Here is a 20,277-nt window from a genome sequence, read left to right on the forward strand (position 1 = left end):
ACCTTCCATTCTGCGCATACCGTATATATCCTCATCTGTGTGTACAGGCTCCTGTCCAGTATAGTTTGCAGACCTTCACTTGTGTGGTATACCTCCTCTGACTTACCTATGCTAGGGTACAGAACTTAAGATTAAAAAAACGCCAAGCACAATAGGGTTTTGTCCAAGTATTTTAGTGAGGCAAAAAGGGCTTCAAGCTCACCTGGAAAGGTTGTATACGACCCAACCACTGATGAGGTGAAATAACAGCTCCTGCAATATCCACAAGTGTTTTCAGAGAGATATCAGGGTAGTGTGGATTCTTGATATGTGCTACTGATTTAAACACGATCCATAAGATCTCAGGAAAAAGTGGTTTAATGTAAACGCGTTTCAGATTCCATCTGACTCCTTCCTCAGGACAATCACAAGTGAAAAAGCATTTAATTTATGGTTGTCCTGAGGAAGGAGAAAGACTCTGAAAACATGTTGACATTAAGCTACCTATAGAACTTTAAGGTACTGTCACACTTAGCGATGCACCAGCGATCCCAACAACGATACGTCCCAGTCAGGATCGCCGGTGCATCGCTTAGTGGTCGCTAGTGAGCTGCCAAACAGGCAGATCTCACCAGCGACATAGCAGCGGTCAGCGGTCGCTACTTACCTGTCAGACGAGGCGATGAAGACATCCTCCCGCCCTCGTCCACGCGTCGCTCGTCGCCACAGCAGGAAGCCCAGCAGGAAGCTGACGACGAGAAACGTCCCAGGCCATTCTCGCGCGATCAGCGATAACCAGCGGGGGAGCCGGTCGGAGGTAAGTATCACACATAGCTATAACCAATATCGCTGCTACGTCACAAAACCAGTGACGTTATAGCGATATTGCTAGCGATATCGCTTAGTGTGATGGGCCCTTTACCCATACATAATAGATAGTTGTTCATTGATTGGCCAGGAACTCTGTCTCTCTTGACTCTTCCATAAACTGTTCCAAGAACAAAAGGATCAGCAGCCCGAAATTAAACATATCGGAATCTTATCTCCCCCAACATTCCCAATGTCATCTTTCAGGGGAAGAGTCCAGAGACATCCAAACACATTAGATTGTGAGCTGAGCTGCTGGAATACGTACTAAATAGAAGCCCGTTGATACTTGTCCTAGAGGATGGGAAGATGGGTGTAATGGGAGACGGGTGTCCCACTCTGCGACTCTTACAAGACCTGTGGAACAGACTAAAGAGGGTGAGAGGGGTGACCGGGTTGACTAGATTCACAGTTATATGGGATAATAGTAACCTCCCAGAGATTCGGAAACTTGGGAGACTGGAAGGCTGGAAACGTAGGGGGCTGACATTAATGTCTCAAATTATGGATAACAGGGAGCTGAGACCGTTTGTGCAATTACAGAGTGAGTTTCAGTTGCCGGATTCTGAATGGTACCACTACTGTCAGGTACGGCATGCCATTATGGCTCAAAAACTTTCCAGAAACCTGCAGATACAATCTGACATAGTGTTGGACTATATATGTGGTGGTGCTGGACTTACGAAAGGGGTAATTTCTAACACCTACAATGATATATTTCATACACATGGTGCTGGTTGAGGTAAGTATGTGTGGGGTCAGGATTTACAGTGTGGATGTAGCAGAGCTGTGTGTGTATGAGACGTACGGAGCGGAGCCGTGTGTGTACGAGGTGTACGGAGAGAAGCCGGATGTGTATGAGGTGTACGGAGCGGAGCCGTGTGTGTACGAGGTGTACGGAGCGGAGCCGCGTGAGTACAAGGTGTACGGAGCTTAGCCGCACATGTACGAGGTGTACGGAGCGGAGCCGCGTGTACGAGGTGTACGGAGCGGAGCCGCGTGTACGAGGTGTACGGAGCGGAGCCGCGTGTACGAGGTGTACGGAGCGGAGCCGCGTGTACGAGGTGTACGGAGAGGAGCCGCGTGTACGAGGTGGACGGAGCGGAGCCACGCGTGTACGAGGTGGACGGAGTGGAGCCGCGCGTGTACGAGGTGGACGGAGCGGAGCCGCGCGTGTACGAGGTGGACGGAGTGGAGCCATATGTGTACGGGATGTACGGAGCGGAGCCAAGTGTGTACAAAGCATACAAAGTGGGCTTTTCCCACGGACACAGGAGTACACGGCGGAGCCCCGAGGAGCATTTTAAAACACACACATGATGTTCCACCTGAAGTGATGTGCTGGAAGCTGACCGGAAATGAGATAATTTCTTGAGGAGATTGTGACGGAACTAGGAATGCTTCAAATCCATCACTGTGTCCTCCTCCGACAGCGCAGACAGCAGGATCACCTTGGAATCGGGGATGCCGGCCATGTGAGCGGATCATGATATGTCCTGCACCGGGAGGCTCAGGTGGGCACTACAATGTGAGCTGGGCTGCTATAGTATCTTTATAGAATCTTTCTTTATTTCTTTCTCTCTTTTTCTTTCTTTCTCTGTTCTTTCTCATTCTCTGTTCTGTCTTTCCCTCATTTTCTTTCTCTCTGTTCTTTCTCTCTCTGTTCTTTCTTTCTCTCTCTAATCTTTCTTTTTTCTTTCTCTCTCTGTTCTTTCTTTTTCTTTCCTCTCTTTCTCTCTGTTCTTTCTTTCTTTTCTTTACTTCTTTATTTCTCGCTCTGTTCTCTGTCTCTCTCTGTTCTTTCTTTCCCCTCTTTCTTTCTCTCTCTGTTCTTTCTCTGTCTCTCACTGTTCTTTCTTTCCTCTTTCTTTCTCTCTCTCTGTTTTCTTTTTTCTCTCTCTCTCTGTTTTCTCTCTTCCTTAGTGCCAGTCAGTGTGCCCATAATGCCAGCCACTGTGCCCTCAGTACCAGTCAGTGTGATCAGCAGTGCTAAATGGGTGCGATTAGGCGTGGACATGGGTGTGACTAGCTGTGAAATGGGTGTGGCCGGGCGTGGCCAAAATTTGCAGCAGCGCGCCGCAGTCTTTGTCCATCTTTCCCTTCTTCAAAAGTTGGGAGGTATGATAGGGGCAGCTATGACCAGGGGGGTCTGGTTGCCCAATGGATAGCAGTTCTGCCAGGAATTCTGTCACCGTGCATACAAAAGGGGACAGAGCTTTGGGAGGAGTACTGCAACTAAAAGCAATAAATAGGACTGAGCTGAAATACTGGGCACAGCTGTGACTACATGTTTTATAGTCGTGTTAATCTCTCACTTCTTGTAACCTACAAGTGCACAAAGATATTATATAGTCACCATGTGACTAGTGGGCCTGTGTAACTTCAAATGCCAGGGCTGAATTTTAGTCCCAGTCCGGCCCTGGTTTAATGTCATTAACAGAATAGAAGAGGCTTACGGAAGTGTTAGGCCGGGGTCACACTGGCGAGGAATACGGCCGAGTGAGAGGCGCTAAAAGCACGCATTAGACACGGACCAATGATTCTCTATGGGGTCACTCGCACCAGACGTATATTTCTCATCCGTATTCTATGCTCCGTGCCAATCGCAGCATGCTGCGATTGTCAGCGTACTATGGCCGTAATACGCCAATGCAAGTCAAAAATACGGATTACACACGGACCACACATGTGACCTGTGAGAAATACGCACCCGGTGTCTTTTAGCAATGCCGGCAATTCAGTGCGCTATACAGTAAACTCACACTGACAGGTTTAATAAAGAAAGAAAGAATACATATAGACACATAGAATACACATATATATATATATATATATATACACGCATTCTATGTGTCTATATCTATTCTTTCATTTCTTTATTAAAACTGTCATAGGGCTCCATTATATGTCCATTTTGCAAGCCTGCGAGAAAATCTCGCCATACGGATTACATACGGATGCTGACATGCGCAAAATACGCGACCACACCTTGATTACGGATGACATACGGAGCACTGTTTAGGGGTCTGTCATCCGTATTACGCATGTAAAATACTGACCGTATTTTGCGTCGGTTAGTGTGACCCCGGCCTAATACCCAATAACCCACTGGTCTGCATACTGGGATATGTGGAGGAAATTGAAATAGTTAATAGTGCAAAGCTTGCTATAGCCAGACTACTATCTGTAGCAAGGAAGCTGATTGCGAGGAACTGGATCAGGAAAGAACCACCTTCTGGGAGAGAGTTTGTGAATCAGGTGTCTTGTATCATCCGGCTGGAGGAAAGGATATATGCTAAAAGAGGCAATTCTAAAACCTATGAGAGGTTGTGGAATCCCTGGCTACAATACGGTACAGTTAACTGATGGGAATGTGCTATATTTTACAATGCTGGTCTTGTGGATAAACCATTAATACCCGGACATAGGAACATTTCTGTTTTGTATGGTTTGATTGACAATATGGGTAAAGAGGATGACTAATGGTAAATTACGGTGTAAGAGGAATCTTATGGAGAAAAGAGTTATATATGCTGTCTACATGGGGGGGGACAGGGATGTTCAATTTGTAAATCTAATGTTTGTGGAAGATTTACTGTATATTCTGTATTTTGAATTCTGATTAATAAAAATCTATTTGATAAAAAAAAAAAAAAGATTGTGAGCTGAGCCTATTGATATTGGTGGGTTCAACAAACATTAGTCTAATTTGTATGGGATCTATACATTTTCGGCTTAGGCCTGTTTCACATTTCCGTTTTTTGTCCTCAGTCAAAATCCGCCACTTTTAGAAAAAAACAGATCCACCCCATTTTTGGCGGATCCGTTTTTTTCCCCCATAGACTTACATTAGCGGCGGATTTTGACTGACGGTCGTCCGTCTCATCCGTTTGTTGACGGATCCGTCAGAATTCTAGTGGCTCCTGGGCAGAAGAGACGGACTCTGAAATGTTTTTTCTGAGTGACAGTCCGCTATTTTGTATTGCACATGCCCGCCAGATTTGCTCTGGCAGGGATTTTAACCCTGAATAGCGTTCTGGGAAGGCCGTGAAAAGAAAATCTGTCTCTCTTTTTTCCAGGCCGCGGTTCCTTTAAATTTCACCCTCTTGCCGGCTGCAGCGGATCCGTATACAAAACGGATCCAGTGCCATCAGTTTGGCACATGACGGAGACGGATCCGTATTTTTAACCGCCTGGCGGATTTTGACTGACCTTGAAAGACGGAAATGTGAAACAGGCCTTAATTGGAGTCAATGTTTAGCATTTCCATTAACATGTCCTTTCTCTAGCACTCAAGCAAACAATGTTTTTCTCTGCCAATTCAAAACTCTCACCTTTTTTCAGTTGTTTTATAAAGATATTTTTTTTAGAAATGTTTGCCTTTTTTATGCCTTCAAAAGTATCTACGATAAGTGCCATAAACTCCTCGTGTGTTTATGTATTTGTAAGGATTATAAAAACTATCGCCCTTCACCCAAAACATATCCAACTTTCTCCAATATCTGACACTTCCTTTTGTCCAATAAGATTTTGCCAGAGCCAGGCAAATGTGAAGCTTTTTTTTTTTCTTTAGAGTAAGGCCGGGGTCACACTGGCGAGGAATACGGGCGAGTGAGAGGCGCTAAAAGCACGCATTACACACGGACCAATGATTCTCTATGGGGTCCCTCGCACCAGCCGTATATTTCTCATCCGTAGTCTACGGTCCGTGCCAATCGCAGCATGCTGCGATTGTCAGCGTACTACGCCCGTAATACGCCAATGCAAGTCTATGGGTGCGCAAAAAATACGCATTACACACGAACCACACATGTGACTTGCGAGAAATACGCACCCGATGTCTTTTAGCAAAGCCGGCAATTCAGTGCGCTATACAGTAAACTCACACTGACAGGTTTAATAAAGAAAAGAAAGAATAGATATTTACACATAGAATATATATATATATATATATACATTCTATGTGTCTATATCTATTCTTTGGTTTCTGTTTAGAAACCCTGTCATAGGGCTCCATTATATGTCCATTTTGCAAGCCTGTGAGAAAATCTCACCATACGGATGCCATACGGATTACATACGGATGCTGACATGCGCAAAATACGCGACACCTTGATTACGGATGACATACGGAGCACTGTTTAGGGGCCATTCATCCGTATTACGCATGTAAAATACTGACCGTATTTTGCGTCGGTTAGTGTGACCCCGGCCTAAGGCTACTTTACCTCAATGAATTTTTGGTGATTGTTTTTACGCTGCTTATTTTTGAAAAAAAAAAATTAAAGTAACCTATTTTACGTAATGAGTGCAGAAAATCTGCAGCATCAAAAGCTTGCCAAAAACTCACCATGGGAATGTAGCCTAATACTGTGAAAACAAATGTCGCACAGTACAGAATAATATTACCATATAGTGCTTACATAATGCTCCTATACAAAGAACGCACAAAAAATGCCATAAAGTGATAAATAATGCTACAAATTTTTGTCATGATCCCAGTGCAGGTTTTTGACCTGCACACCTGGGGTTAATTATTGTGGCCTCTCTTTGGTTCAAGAGAGCTTCTTATAGCCCTGGAAAGCTCCAATCCCCGTCAGTTAGACTTTTGCCCTTGGCTGAGTGTGGTGACCCCTGTGTGCCTGTGCCTTGTGCCTGTATTCTAGCTTGCTTGTATGGTTCTGACCCGGTTCTTTTTCCCAGTTGGGAGTTTGCCTTTTGATTCTGTACTGTGTATCTGCTTCTCTGGTTTCTGGCTCTTGCTACGTCCCTGACTACTCCTGATTAGCCTGCTCCTTGTGTACCGCATTGCCTCTCTCATTTACTGACCTCCGCTTGTCTTGGATTTCGTCTCCCTCTGGTGCCCCGTCCATTCCCTGGTGTCCGGTGGCCCCCTTTCCCCTCTCCTCTGCTCCAGGGTCCCTGTTGCATCCTGCATTCATCTCTAGCAGCAGGACACTAAGCCTCGCCCCCTGTGGTCACGTGCTGCAGGTCCTGTTAGTACACTCACCACCAGGCGTTCTGCTCACTGCAGTCCTGCTGTATTGCTGTCATCTTGCCCAGCTCCCGGATGCTGTAAGCACAGCTGTCACAGGCCATCAGGCTCCGGGTTCTCACTGTCAGGGCTGCTAAAAGCGCTGGTAAGTGCCCAGCTTTAAAAGAATTTGGCAAACCAGAAAAAAGTAATCAGGTCAAGATGAACACCTTATAAAAATTTGGAAATGAAGAACCATGAGATCATGCTATCCAACAGCCGTTAGGACTTTGGTTCGTCAGAGACAAATAAACCTCTGCTTGAATCCAGGGATTGTTAGCTGGACATTGACCACAAATGGTAAGGCTGAGTTCACACGTGGCGTTTTTTTCGCGTTTCCGCGGCTGTTTTAACCGCGCGATTTTGCCGCAAAAAATAAGCATCCCATGCATTTATGGGATTCCGCAATGCTGTGCTAATGCTGCGGTTTTTACCGCGGTGGAATCGCTTCGCGGTAAAAACCGCAGCATGCTCATTAATTTGCGGAATCGCGGCGATCCCGCACCCATAGGAATGCATTGTTCCGCTTGCTTCCCGCATGTGGCTGTGCACACCATGCGGAAAGTAAGCAGAACAATTGCGGATGGTACCCACGGTCCGGAGGAGAGGAGACTGTCCTCCGGGCTCTGGGTACCATACCCCTGTAAAAAATAGAATTTAAAAATAAAAAATATTGTTATTCTCACCCTCCGACGTCCCGCGCAGTCTTTCCGCTTCTCTTCACGCTCCCGTTCCCAGTAGTCCTTTGCGAAAATGCCCGCGATGGCGTCCGGTCTTGCGGGATCGCGAAGTCTCGCGGTCATTCGCGCGACGTCATCGCGAATTACCGCGAGACATCGCGATCCCGCGAGAACGGACGTCATCGCGGGCATTTTCGCAAAGGATTACTGGGAACGGCTGCGCGGGACGTCGGAGGGTGAGAATAACACCATTTTTTATTTTTTTTTACATTTTATCTTTTACTACTGATGCCGCATAGGCAGCCTCAGTAGTAAAAAGTTGGTCACACTCGTCAAACACTATGTTTGACGAGTGTGACCAACCTGTCAATCAGTTTTCCAAGCGATGCTACAGATCGCTTGGAGAACGCTAGCATTCTGCAAGCTAAATACGCTTGCAAAATGCTAGTTTTTCCGCGGGAAAATCGCGGGAATTTAAAATGCGATTTTCCCGCGGACTGGAATTCCGGAATTCTCGCGGTAATTTCCGCGAGAGTTCCGGTACGTGTGCACTTAGCCTAAGTCATTTTTGAGAATTGCTTGGATGTTGCCAACGTTGAAGTGCATTTTTGATCCCTTCTTGAATGCCTCTGCACCAGATCTTATTACCTGCTGAATTAAGGCGAGCACCATCTTCCTCAAACAAGTGAGCAACATCACGCTCCAGACCCATATAATAATAATAATAATAATCTTTATTTATATAGCGCCAACATATTCCGCAGCGCTTTACAGTTTAACAGTTTCAAAACACAAGTCATAAGTAGCAACGTTAACAATACAATAATTAAAGCAAAATAAGCCGCCCCTGCTCGTGAGAGCTTACAATCTACAATGAGGTGGGGGAGATACAAAGTACAGGTGTTTATTTACAATGATGGTCCAGCCATCTTGAGGGAGTGAGGGATAGATGGAGATAGTGAATGGGCTACACATGCAAACTTACACATAGAATGACTTTGATTAGTGAACGTCATAGGCCGCTCTGAACAAATGTGCTTTGAGGGAGCGCCTGAAACTATGCAAATTGTGGATAGTCCTAATTTCTTGGGGTAGAGCATTCCAGAGGATTGGTGCAGCACATGAAAAGTCTTGGAGTCGGGAGTGGGAGGTACGGATTAGTGCAGAGGTTAGTCGAAAGTCGTTTGCAGAGCGCAGCGGTCGATTAGGCTGATAGACAGAAATAAGGGAGGAGATATAGGGGGGTGCTGCACTGTGGAGAGCATTGTAGGTGAGAACAAGTACTTTGAATTGGATCCTATAATGAATGGGCAGCCAATGTAAGGACTGGCGAAGAGCGGACGTGTCCGAGTACCGATTAGCCAGATAGATGACCCTGGCTGCTGCATTAAGTATGGACTGGAGAGGGGATAGTCGAGTAACGGGGAGGCCAATTAATAGAGCATTGCAGTAATCCAGGCGGGAGTGGATCAATGCTACAGTGAGGGTTTTTGTTGTTTCCATGGTGAGAAATGGGTGGATTTTAGAGATGTTCTTTAGGTGTAAGTGGCAAGGGCGGGCAAGAGATTGTATATGGGATGTGAAGGAGAGACTGGTGTCAAACATAACACCCAGACAGTGCACCTGCTGCCAGGGTGTTATTCTGGTGCCACCCACGGAGAGGGAAATGTCAGATTTAGGGAGGTTAGTAGACGGCGGGAGCAGAAGAGAGCGGACATGATGTTGGAGACTGCGGACAGTCACTGGCGTTCTGTAGTACTGCGGAGGTAAGGTCGGGGAATGACGTATATAGTTGTGTGTCATCAGCATAAAGATGATACTGAAAGCCAAATCTGCTGATGGTCTGTCCAGCTGAGGCTGTGTAGAGAGACAAGAGAAGGGGGCCAAGGACTGAGCCCTGAGGTACCCTGACAGCAAGAGGAAGAGGAGATGACGTGGACCCAGAGAACAAAACACTGAAGGAGCGGTCAGAAAGATAGGAAGCGAATCAGGAGAGAGCAGTGTCTCTCCATATGGCGAACCACCACTGCCCACTTAGTCTTCTAACGTGTGAGTAGTTTATTCACCTGCTTGCAGGCAATTTTAAATGTTTTCTGATTCTTTGCCTTTGGACATTTATATCTCTTCATGTTCTGTGACCATACAATTTTTACTCCTGGAAAAAGAGACCAATTTAAATATATCATACTTTATGTTATCAATCAGATCTGACACTGAAACACCGCTATAAAGATCATCTCCCCCGACGTGTATAACCAGAATATCAGGGGGCTGGTGTAAACGTGAGTAACGAGTAACTGTAGGTGTAACAGAATCCCAAGACAGTCTGCTAAATCCTAACCACCGAATAATGGCCATTGAAAGCGGAAAACCCAACTGGCGTCCGTCTGGAAAAAGTGATGCTTTCTCCAGTGCTGAAGCAGCAAAGGAATTTCCAAGAATCCAAACCAAGCAAGGATGGAGATCTGCAGGAACAAGGTTAAAAAAAATATTAAAAAATTTGCACACACATAGATCTGTATTTAACGACCCAGTCTACCTCTTCATAGTCCTATATCACTTCTACCCACTTAAGGAACCTTTGTGCCCACATCAATGTTAAAGCGGAATGCTGTGTGGACAAAAATTAATTGTGGTGAAATCAAAATTTTCAGGATTCGATAAGCACAAATCTTGAAAAATGGTGGCCAACTAGCTGCCATTTGACAGGATTGTTTTGATAGCTGGCAAGGTAACATAATACTAACGTGTCTTAGGCCTTCACTTGACTCCTTAAGCTACCTCCACAGATCCCAGATACACCATGGTGGTAGTAGATTCTTCCACAGCTGAGACCTATGACGGTGGTGCAACACTTGTCATTGACATCATGTTGCCCTCCTTAACCATGTCACTACATGGGGCTTATTGGCAGAAGAACCAATGACCTTAATGGAGGACTGGTGAGCTGAGGAAGCGGTGTTACATGAGGGCTTAGGACAGGCAAATATCATTTTTTCTTTTTGTGGTCTGGAAAGACCTCAGAGCATAATACATTTCTTTACTTGATAGTCTGGGCACTTTTTGTAATTGGACAAATTCTTCCACTAAACAATGTGTGAGACAGCTGATGCAGTGACGTCATGTCATCGAGTCAGCTGTGTACTGCCGTGAGTCAGTGCACAGGAGACAGGAGCAAAGCGTCAGGGGAACGAGAGCGAGGTGAGTAAGTGGTGTTTTTTTTTTCATGTGTATGGCTATGTGTCTTTTCCTGCTTATGGGAGGCTATGTGGGTTTCATGCTGCATATAATAATAATAATCTTTATTTTTATATAGCGCTAACATATTCCGCAGCGCTTTACAGTTTTGCACACATTATCACAATATGAGAGGCTAAGTGGGTTTCATGCTGCATATGAGAGGCTATGTGGGGCTCATGCTGTATATGGGAGGCTATGTCTGGCTCATGCTGCATATAGGAGGCTATGTGGGGCTCATGCTGTATATGGGAGGCTATGTCTGGCTCATGCTGTATATGGGAGTCTATATGGGGCTCATGCTGTATATGGGAGTCTATATGGGGCTCATGCTGTATATGGGAGTCTATATGGGGCTCATGCTGTATATGGGAGGCTATGTGGGGCTCATGCTGTATATAAAAGATTATGTGGGTGCACATGCTGTATATGAGAGGCAATATGGGGGCTCTTACGGTATATAGCATGATATATGGGGGTTCATACTTTATGTAGGTGGATGTCAGCATACTTAAAGGAAAACTGTCACCTAGTTTGGCCGATATGAGATACGACCATCTCCTTTCAGGGCTCATATACAGCATTCTATAATGATGTATGTAAGCCCCCAACCGGACCTATAAGAGCAGAAAAATACCTTTTATTATACTCACCTGCAGGGCGGTCTGGGCTAGGGGTGTCGATGTTCTTGGTCCGGCCCCTCCCATCTTATTACGATCGGCATTCTCCTTCTTGCTTCGTGTGGATAACGCATCCCTTCATAATCCACACAGTCACGCATCCTTACGTCATACACACAGACTCCTTGGCATCATGCTCATGCGCAGGTGTACTTCTCTGTCCTGTTGAGGGCAGACCAAAATACTGCAGTGCACAGGCGTCGGGGCTCTGACCTTTCCCTATGCCTGCAGTGAAAGAAGGAGATGTAGATTATACGTAGATGAGAGGCGCCGGATCAAGACCATCGACACCTCTCAGACCGGACCACCCCGCAGGTGAGTATAATAAGTTTTCTTCTTGTCTTACAGGTCGGGTTGGGGGCAGATATACTGCATTATAGAATGCTGTATATCAGCCCTGAAAGGTAAAAATATAATAATAATAATACATTTTATTTCTATAGCGCCGACGTATTCCGCAGCACTTTACATTTCAGAGGGGACTTGTACAGACGATAGACATTACAGCATAACAAAAGGTGGTGTCATTATTTCATATTGGTCAAACTTGGTGACAGGGTCCCTTTATTTCTGCTCAATATTAAGTGATAATTAATATAAAATAATAATTGATATGTTAATATTAATATTGAGCAAATTTACTTTCAGCCCATTGGTTCATCCCCCCCCCGTATGAATCCCCCCAGCGCACGCACTATGGGGGGGGAGAATTTGCTGGTTTCAGACATGGGACCTCTTTCCTACATGTGCAATACAAGGTGATCGGGTTAAGATGGTTGCTACTGTTTTCTGGATAGATCCTTCCCTATGCGTAAAGCTGTACGGTTGGCATCTTAAAAGGGAAACTGTAATCAGAAAATTAACTACTATTTAACCCTTTACACCCCAAGCCTCGTTTCACCTTACTGACCAGTCCAAATTTTTAAATTCTGACCAGTGTCAGATGATCAAAACACTAAAAATAATTAATAAATTGCATTTGCACATGTCTACTTTACAGCAGCGGTTTTTTTTTTTTGTTAGAAGGGTTAAAAGTTTATCACCAATTTTTCATTTTTTTTAACAAAATGTACAAAACCATTTCCTTTAGGCAGGGCCAGTTTTAGGCAAAGTGGGGCCCTAGGCAAAGTTTAAAATGGGGCCCCAAATGCTAACATATTGCACATCACACAGAAGCATTTCGGTTGTATTTACATGCGCTGAGTTCAGGCCGCTAAATGAGTGTGATTGACAATATTGAAGTCGTTCAACACTTGTTTCCCGGCCTCTTTCCACCGCCTGAGAAAGAATGATGGGGAGAGAACGATCACTAATGGATCACTAACAGATCACCATACAATATCATGTTATCAGCAGCACAGCTACAGTTTTTACCCCATAGTCCTCCATATAATATAATGTCCCCCATAGTCCTCCATATAGTATAATACACTCCCCATAGTCCTCTATATAGTATAATACACTCCTCATAGTTCTCCATATAGTATAATGCACCGCCATAGTCATCCATGTAGTAAAATTCACTTCCCATAGTATAATGCACCCCATAGTTCTTCATATAATGTATTCCCCATAGTCCTCGATACATTGTAATGCAGCCCACATATAGTATAATGCAGCCACCCCATAAAGCATAATGCAGCCACCCCACAGTATAATACAGCCCCGCCATACAATATAATGTAACCCCCCCATAGAATATAATGCAGCCCCCCCATATAGTATAATGTAGCCCCTCCATAGAATATATGGCAACCCCCTCATAGGATATAATGCAGCCCCTTATATAGTATAATGTAGCCCCTCCATAGAATACAATGTAGCCCTACTCATATAGTATAATGTAGCCCCCTCATAGTATAATGAAACCCCCATACAATATAATCTAGCCCCTCATAGAATATAATGCAGACCCCCATAGAATACAATGTAGTCTCATAAAGTATGATGCAATCACCCCCCATAGAATATAATAAATATAATACAGACCCCCATAGAATATAATGTAGCCCTAAATAGAATATAATACAGCTCACCTCCCCATAAAATATAATGTAGCCCCCCATATTATATAGCACAGCCTCCCCCATAGAATATAATGTAAAATGTACCCCCCATGGTATATAACACAGCCGCATAGTATATAGCCCAGTACCACATGGTATATAGCCCAGCCCCACATGGTATATAACACAGCCCAACATGTTATTTAGCACAGTACCACACGTTATCTAGCACAGCACCACACGTTATCTAGCACAGCCCACCATGGTATATAGCACAGCCCACCATGGTCTATTGCACAGCACCACATGGTATATATCCCAGCATGGTATATAGCCCAGCACCACATGGTATATTGCCCAGCCCACCATGGTATATAGCCCAGCCCACCATGGTATATAGCCCAGCCCACCATGGTATATAGCCCAGCCCCACATGGTATATAGCCCCACCCCACATGGTATATAGCCCAACCCCACGTTATATAGCACAGCCCAGCATGGTATACAGCCCAGCATAGTATACAGCCCACCATGGTATATAGCCCACCATGGTATACAGCCCACAATGGCATACAGCCCAGCATGGTATACAGGCTGCCCAGCATGGCATACAGCCCAGCATGGTATATAGCCCAGCATGGCATACAGCCCAGCATGGTATATAGCCCAGCCCCACATAGTATATAGCCCAGCCCCACATGGTATATAGCCCAGCCCAGCTTGGTATACAGCCCAGCATAGTATACAGCCCAGCATGGTATACAGCCCAGCATAGTATACAGCCCAGCATGGTATACAGCCCAGCATGGTATATAGCCCAGCATAGCATATAGCCCAGCATGGTATATAGCCCAGCATGGTATATAGCTCAGCATGGTATATAGCCCAGCATGGTATATAGCTCAGCATGGTACATAGCCCAGCATGGTACATAGCCCAGCATGGTACATAGCCCAGAATAGTATATAGCCCAGCATGATATATAGCCTAGCATAGTATTCAGCCCAGCATGGTATATAGCTCCCCCAAAATGGCCCAACAGTCCAGTACTCACACTGATTAAAAAAAAAAAACACTCCTCGCCTTCTCTTCGTGCCCGCGCTGCTCCCGGCTCCTGTCTCCTGCACTGCCGGGCACACAGTGAGTGAGCGATGACGTCATAGCGCACCCGCTGTGTCAGAGGCAGAGCAGGAAATGATGGGAGAGGGAGCGTCAGCTGATGCTCTCTCCTCCATCATTGCCTCCTTCAATGCGGCGGCGGGGGGAGTCGGCGCTTGGGACAGGCGGGCCCCCCTGCCTCACAGGGGCCCCATAGAGGCAGCATGATGTGCCGCTAGCTTTGGGCCCCTGGGGGACGGGGGTCCTAGGCAGCTGCCTGGTCTGCCTGCCCCTAACGCCGGCCCTGCTTTTAGGTACCACATCACATTTGAAGAAGTGACTGAGCTTCCCATGTGACAGAAAATATCCAAAAGTGAAACCATTTAAAAAAACCTTCAAAGTGCTTAAAACCACTTTCAAGAAGTTTATTAACCCCTTAGTTGCTTCACAAAAATTGAAGAATTGAGGGAAAAAAATTAACATTTTAATTTTTCCCACAAAAATGTTGCTTTAGCCCCAATTTTCTCACAAGGGTAACAGGAGAACATGGAACATACAGTTGTTGTGAAATTTCTCCCAAGTACACCAATACCCCATATGTGGTGGAAAGCTACTGTTTAGGCGCACGGCCAGACTCGGAAGGGATAGAGCACCATTTGACTTTTGGTGCACAAAATTGTAAGGAATAGATACAGATATGTCTTCAGTTTTCTTATTATTGCTCCCACAGTTGATTTCATCACGCCAAGCTGCTTGCCTATTGCAGATTCTGTCTTCCTAGCCTGGTCCAGGGCTACAATTTTGTTTCTGGCGTCCTTCGACAGCTCTTTGGTCTTCACCATAGTGGAGTTTTGAGTGTGACTGTTTTGAGGCTGTGGAAAGGTGTCTTTTATTCTGATAATAAGTTCAAACAGGTTCCATTACTACAGGTAATGAGTGTAGGAGAGAGGAGCCTCTTAAAGAAGAAGTTACATAATTTGAAAAATAAATCTTGCCAAATCAGACAAGGTGATTTTCTGGATTTGTTTTCTCTTTTGACTCTCATAGTTGTGGTCTACCTGTGATGTCAATTACAGACATCTCTCACCTTTTTAAGTGGGAGAACTTGCACAATTGGTGGCTGACTAAATACCGTATTTTTTAGATTATAAGACGCATTTTTTCCCCAAAAATTTTAGGGGAAAATGGGGGTGCGGCTTATAATGCGGATATACCTTACTGGTACCCTTGCTGCAGGCCGCAGGCTGGGATGAGCGGGTGTCCGGCGGTGCCGCAGGTGCCCGGCGGGCTGAAATCTCATCTCCCGAGATCTTGGTGCCGAGATCTCCATCTGCGCATGCGCCACCCCCCGGCGGCCATTTTCCCGGAGTTCACCGCATAGGAAACCATGGAACTGCAGGGGCTCTGGCCTTTCACAAAATGTTGGCAGAGCCCTCGCAGCACCACCAGACAACCCCGCAGTGCCGGAAACCCCTGCAGCGGCACCGGACACCCGCACATCATAACACCCCCTCATCAGAGCCTGCAGCATCACCCCACTCCTGCCTCCTCCAGCAGCGACCCTGGGACCCCGCTTCACCACAGTCACCACCCCCGGTAAGCAATAATACGCATGGATTATAAGAAGCACCAACATTTCATTTTTTTAAAAAAATCCTATTTTTGTCCGCAAAATTTGGAGTGTGTCTTATAATCTCAAAAATACGGTACTTTTTTTCCCCACTGTAGCAGCGGATGCTATGACGCATTTGCAGAGTCTGATGTGCCTAAACAGTGGAAACCCCCACAAGTGACTCCATTTTTAAAACTACACCCCTCAAAGAATTTATCTAGAGGTGTCACCTACTATGAAGAGGTGTTACCAGTCACGGTTATCCTGTCTGTGATGATAATAAGGCGGCTGTAAAGTCTTCAGTAGAGAACTGTATGTGCATGTCTAAAACGGCCTAATGGGTCCAGTATGAAAATTGCAAAGTTTCCATCTCCTAAAAAGAAAAAAATTGCCAGATTTAAAAAAATAAATAAAAATGCATAAAATAAGAACCACAATTTAAACAATAGATCATTTTCTGATTATACAGGCCCTTTAGAAAGGGGAGGGGAGGTATGGACAAAATGATCTAGTTAGACAGCATAGATATTGGTAAGAAGTTCACATTGGAGAAGACGATGATCTCGGACATAAATGATTTCCAGAACAAAAGTCTCTGTAAAATTACTGACCCCCCATTGGTAGCGCAGAGAGATTTCAGTTACTAGAAATGTGACCACATTTACTCAAATCATCATTGGTATGATGGACTCTTTCCTCCTATAAATGTTGGGGAGGGCGTCTATCCAGGAGACCAGGAGCTTTGTACTTTGTAAGTTAACTTAACACTATACCTTCTGTTTACTTTATTACCTTAGCTCTGGTCTATATGCAAGCACACCTTAAACTGACATGCTTTTGGTGTCCATCAGCATTACCTTGATTTTTATGTGGTATACCTGAATACTGACACCTACTGGTGTCCTCTAAGCACTTGCACTTTAATTTTTTTTTATGGTGCACATTTTTTATATATCATAATATTCACATTGCTGCTGTTTATATTTTCTATTTTTTATTGCACTGCACAGTAGTATGTTTTTATGGTCTTATAAATTTAAGCATCACTTGTAATATTGGTATGCTCCTATATCTGGATAGTGTTGCCCCTTATTTAGCATATACCAAATTTTAATTCATGCATTGTTGGTTTTCTTCATTATTTACAGTATATTCCTGTTACATCAATAAAACATACATTATTAATTGGGATTCATGGTTGATATGTCTCTCTCTTTTTTGTGTTGTGCAGTTTCATGCCTCGAAGAAAGATTCCCAAAGAGAAAAGTCATCCTGAATGGGTAGGACAACTCGTATGGTAGGCACAAACAATCATCTTGGGAAAACTCGGCCCATGAGAATTACATGGCATGTAAATAGAAAAAAACACTTGTGTTTGTCAAAGAGTAAAATAAAGGAATAAAAAAGGCAATGGCCACATGGAGACTAAATCATTTTTCTGTAGGACAGCAGAAGACCATAGCCAGTGCATCTGCCTCAATGCCTAAAAATTACAGCACTTGAACTGGCCCTAAGGTTTTAGCAGAATGTGGGAAGCCAAAGCAACTGGCCAGGTACTGAAAGGAGGGTGTAACAGGGAATCGGATGGACCTACAAAAAAAAAGCGTCTAGGGCAACGTAGGAACGCTCCACGGCTACTGCTAGTTGTGTTGTTAAGATCAGGGGTCTGCAATCCGCTGAGCAACCAACCTCTCTGGTGGCATAGCCTATTGCGCTCTCCTCCTCGGTGACCCATTCATAACAGGGTGGTCACTGTGTTGGTCTGTGCTCCTTGCTGGGCCTTGTGGTGCCACAAAGCCTGTGCCATCACTCTCCTTGCTGCTGCTGCTGAAAAAAAGAAAAAAGAAGAGTTAATGATCCTTCCTAATCCACTCCTATCCCTCTTTCCCCCTTCTCCTCCCTCACCTCTCTTTCTGCTGCTGAGAGATGATCAGTACTCGATTGTTCGATTTTAGGCAGTTTTTCTCTTTTTCGTGCCACTTGCAACTGCCAAGCGCTGATCAGTGATGCATATCACTGATCAACATCAGTGCTCACTGTTTTCAATGCCTTTTTTTGTCCCGGTCGTTTTTTCTCTCCCAGTGTGGGCGCTGATCAGTGACACAAATCACTGGTCTACACTCCTGCTTGCTGTTTTCCATTCTCCCCTCCAACTATTTTTTTTATAGATATTTCTACTTTCTTTATTCTTTTCTTGCTCTTCTACATAAGAAATAAAAAGTTTACACCATACATTTCACATGCATACCCGAAAAAATTTGCTACATACACAAATACTGCATACATGAAAAAATGTCATCCCAAACATGGTATTCAAAGGAGGAGGCATATGCTTTCCTTGCCTCCGACACTGACAGCAAGGGAGCAGATCCCACCTTCCTTTATTTTTCCTCCTCCTCCAGTGATACCGAACGGTTCGACAGGCGTCCAGTGCAGAAAATTAACCAGCTCCAAACGTAACTGACCCCGTATAGACCTTACCTCCTGAAAATTATGAGTCATAGATTCCCAATTTTGTAACACAATCAGGAATCCAATTTGACATCACTGACCTCACAGAAATTGACTTTTTCAAAGTCTTGTTCTCTGAGGATTATGAACACTTCATGGCATCACAGACAAATTTGTACCCCCCAGTAATTTGCATCCTAAAATCCAACTTCATAATTTCTATGGCATTTACAGGGGTTCATTTGGCAAATGCTGAAGTTTTTTGGGGCTTGGTTCTTCACAAGGGGATAATGAGGAATCCAGAAAATCGGCAATATTGGAGTGTTGACGTTTTGTATAACGCTTCAGTGTTCTGCATGGCTATGGCCTGGACACGCTTTGAGGCCATCCACAAATTTTAGCATTACAGTGAAATGCACTCTCCAAGATGACCCCCAACTTTGACTGACTTTTCTAAGTTGAGACGGTCATTGAGCACTTCAGTAACAAATTTGCTGAAGTATACGTTCCCCAAAGGGACATCTGCGTGGATGAGTCCTGAATACTTTTCAAGGGGGAAGCTCAAATTATTATTTATTTACTTATATAGCACTATGGATATGGGACTTAATGGGGGAGAAGGCCTTGGAGACAGGTTCTGACCACAACTTGGGATTTGCACCCTTCTTAGAGAGGGCTACCAAGGGTGCTACCAAAGCCGAGAAGTGGGGGATGAATTGGCGATAGTAATTTATGAACCCCATAAAGTGCTGCACCGCTTTGAGAGAATGGGGTTCGTGCCAAACCATCACTGCCCGTAGCTTGGCAGGATCCATGGCCAAACCCTGGGCTGAAATGATGTAGCCCAGGAAAGGCAAGGACTCCTGCTCAAACACACATTTCTCCAATTTGGCATAAAGAGAGTTGGCCCGCAGGAGATTGAAAACTTTGCGAACATCTCTCCGGTGGAAGTCAATATCTGGAGAGTAAATGAGAATATCATCCAGGTAGACTACTACCGAGGTGGTAAGCATATCCCGGAAGATGTCGTTCACAAAGTCTTGGAAGACGGCTGGCGCGTTACATAGCCCGAAGGGCATCACTAGGTATTCATAGTGCTCGTCTCTGGTGTTAAAAGCCATCTTCCATTCGTCCCCCTCACGGATGCGAATCAGGTTATAGGCTCCCCGCAGATCGAGCTTAGTAAACACTCTCGCTCCCCGTTGCCTATCAAACAGTTCCGATATCAGGGGCAAAGGATACTTGTTCTTAACGGTTATAGCGTTAAGACCCCTGTAATCGATGCATGGACGTAATTCTCCATTCTTCTTTTGGACAAAGAAGAATCCCGCACCCGCCGGAGACACCGACTTCCTAATGAATCCTCTTGCCAGATTCTTCCTGATATACTGAGACATGGCCTTTGTCTCTGGGAGAGATAGTGGATATATTCGACCCCGGGGAGGCTCAGCACCGGGCAAGAGGTCAATAGGACAGTCGTATGTGTGGTGCGGTGGAAGGCTCTCTGCCGCCTTCTTGGAGAATACGTCTGCATACTGTTGATATGGCTTGGGAAGCGAGGAGAGATCTGCAGGAACCTCAGAAGTGGCGACCTGTACGCAGTCCCTCAGACACCTACCCTCGCAGGCCTTGC

The 20,277-nt window shown here is 45.0% G+C and overlaps 1 long non-coding RNA gene across 2 annotated transcripts; it reads right to left on the minus strand.

Moving 5' to 3' along the window:
• Nucleotides 1-8,273: 8,273 nt before the first annotated feature.
• LOC141046561 (uncharacterized) lies at nt 8,274-18,394 on the minus strand. 2 transcript variants are annotated; one of them, XR_012219611.1, is made up of 5 exons: nt 18,099-18,394; nt 17,883-18,017; nt 16,428-16,566; nt 11,451-11,702; nt 8,274-10,025 (listed from the first exon to the last, which is right to left on the minus strand). It is a non-coding gene; the product is annotated as an uncharacterized lncRNA (long non-coding RNA). The 2 variants fall into 2 exon arrangements; XR_012219610.1 differs by having other exon boundaries at nt 17,883-18,020.
• Nucleotides 18,395-20,277: the final 1,883 nt, after the last annotated feature.

Source organism: Dendrobates tinctorius, unplaced genomic scaffold, assembly GCF_039654945.1.
Source record: "Dendrobates tinctorius isolate UK_male_01 unplaced genomic scaffold, ASM3965494v1 ptg000120l, whole genome shotgun sequence".
In the NCBI taxonomy this organism is placed as follows: domain Eukaryota; kingdom Metazoa; phylum Chordata; class Amphibia; order Anura; family Dendrobatidae; genus Dendrobates; species Dendrobates tinctorius.